General features: G+C 38.2%; 1 pseudogene; it reads left to right on the top strand.

The window, feature by feature from the left end:
* Nucleotides 1-580: 580 nt before the first annotated feature.
* Nucleotides 581-2,100, top strand: LOC142514334 (amino acid permease 3-like; annotated as a pseudogene).
* The last annotated feature ends 506 nt before the right edge of the window (nt 2,101-2,606 follow it).

Below are 2,606 nucleotides of genomic sequence, written 5' to 3'. Positions count from 1 at the left end.
CCATGACTTGGAACAAATGTATGAACAATAAAATGGCATTGGTAAGAAATTAATTAAATGTCGAGTTCTCCAACAGACGTGGGCAATTATAGGAGATTTAAGGTTGAAAAAAGGCCCCCACATATGAAATGTATTATTTTATAAGCAAAAATTATTAATTTTCACTCTAAATATGTACTTGACCGACTCGTCTTACAATAGACCTACTCTAATCAATAATGATGGGAGAAAACCCAAAATATTAAAATGGGAAAATTGAATTTTTAATCATATATCTTCCTAATTTTTCACAAGTTCATACATTTTTTTCGGAAGCGTTAATATATCACATTGCCTACTATTTTTTTCGATTGTCCCTTTTCATGGCGGAGTGTAATTTGACTTGCGTGGAAGTTTAAATTTGTTCAGGGAAAAATTATTGAAATCAATTTGGATTTTTGGCGATGCATGCAAATAGCTGAGTAGTGGCCTAACTTTTTGAATCTCACTGACCTACAACTCTGTCATTTTCATTTCTGCATTGGATTGGATCTTGAGTTGAAATGGCCCGTGACAATAGAGATTCGCTCTCTCGACGAGGATGGTCGACTCGAAAGAACGGGTACTGCGTGCTCTATATTTATTCAATTTTATGCGACGATGCTGCATGTTTAAAGATTGAAAATGTAAAAAAAAATTCTTGGAGTTTTGGTTTGTCGTTAGGAACTGTAAACCGGTAGACCAACGATTTAAATGTTATTCAAAATATTACAAAAAAAATTCGATTGTTTTGTTTGTGGGAGAGGATCCCATTTGAGTCGGTCCTGCCGTGTTGGCGTAGCTTGAAATGCATCCGGTGTGATTGGAAATTTGATGAACTCTACTGTAACAGGGCGATTAAGAGGTCTTATTGCTTCAACACAGAAGGAAAGGATAGCCCCTGCATAATTTCAAGCAATCCTTTCATGAATGCATTTGGTGCTTTGGAAACTTCGATCAAATATTGCGGCTTTCTATTGTTGCGGCTGCTATGTCCTTCACGTATCCCACCATTGTTCTGGTTCTAGGCATCTCAAACCTTGCAGGTAAGGGAATTCATCTGCAAACTTCATAATTTAATCGATGGAGCGACTTACATTATTTTGGAGACAGACACTGCATGAAATTTGAGTTATTTTGAGGGTGCATGGTGACAGGCACAGCCTCTCATCGATCAAATATGTTGCTTTGGACATTTGAAATGAAATTTTTGGTTACAGAAAACCGAAAAATCAAGGGAAGTCTGACCGAAGTTACCGGTGGCACCGCCCTTGGAGAAGTAACTCGAGCAACAAAAATCTGGAGGATTTCGAACTCTTGAGAAAGTTGTTTCCATCTTATTTTTATACTCTGTTGAACTAAAATTTGTTCTGGTCTATTTGTTTTCAATTGATAGGATACAATCAAATCTCCACCATCCGAATCTTCTCTAAGTATAATAGTAACAACAGTTTTCTACATGTCATGTGCCTGTTTCGGCTATGCAGCATTCGGAGATCAAACCCCGGGAAACGTCCTACTCACCGGGTTTTGGTTATTTCAATCCTTCTCGGCATATTGATATAGCGAATGCCGCAATATCATCCATCCTGTGGGAGCATATCAAGTTTTCTGTCAACCCCGTTTTGCATTTGCCCAAAGAACGTATGGCGCATGGTTTTCTGAAAGCGAATTCGTCACCAAAGAAATCCCAATCCCAGGATACTAGCCTTACAAGCTCAATCTCATTAGGCTTGTTTGGAGGTCGTGGTCTTCACTACTGTCATTGCCATGGCTACGGACATTGTTGGGATTCTGGCTACTAACGGCTTACTTCCCAGTGGAAATGTACATATATCGTGCAAAAGAGGATTCCCAAATGGAGTTCAAGATGGATTGGCTTTTATATTCTAAGTGTTGCTTGTTTGGTTGTATCTAATATCGTAGCTGCTGCAAGTTCTCTTGCTGGAGTTGACAACTGCGCTTGCGTTCATTTAACTCTTGATTTTAGTTTGTGTTCATAAGTTTGTTCGTGTAAAAGGTGGCCATGTATCATGTATGTACCGTCTATTGACTTTAAACAACAAGATTCAAGAATTTTCAAGAATCGTTGGGGAGTTTTGAAGGATCCCAAATATATATTTCAAGAAAAGAGAAACACAATATTGGCTACCGTGCATTCAATATTACAAGACAAAAGTAATTACTCCAAAGTTGCAGAAGCAGAGCACATGGACTGTTGCATTATCTTATTTAGAGGCCTACCAATTCGTTCACAGGGTTGCTGGGCATATTAAATTATGTACATTTGGTTGGATCTCGGTTTTCTACGTGCCCAAAAACGCAGCGGAAGTTTAAATTTTTTTATTTTATTTTGAAATTCAAAATAATTTTGGACACTCGTATGGTTTTAACAAATACATAAACATTCATAGGGCGTTAGAAATTCTTATACCTTTGGTGAATAATAAATCACTGGGCTCCAACTATTCCGAGGTTAGCGGAGATAGCTCTTTGTGAATCCCCTACGAACGGTCTTCGATCTACTAATCAGGTCCACGACCGGAATATATGTTCCTCTTCTAACTCGCACTAGGAAGTGTAGAAGA

Source organism: Primulina tabacum, chromosome 1, assembly GCF_025594145.1.
Source record: "Primulina tabacum isolate GXHZ01 chromosome 1, ASM2559414v2, whole genome shotgun sequence".
Classification (NCBI taxonomy): Eukaryota; Viridiplantae; Streptophyta; class Magnoliopsida; order Lamiales; family Gesneriaceae; genus Primulina; species Primulina tabacum.
The sequence above is the reverse complement of the archived record's forward strand: the minus strand, read 5'-3'. Positions and strand labels throughout refer to the sequence as shown.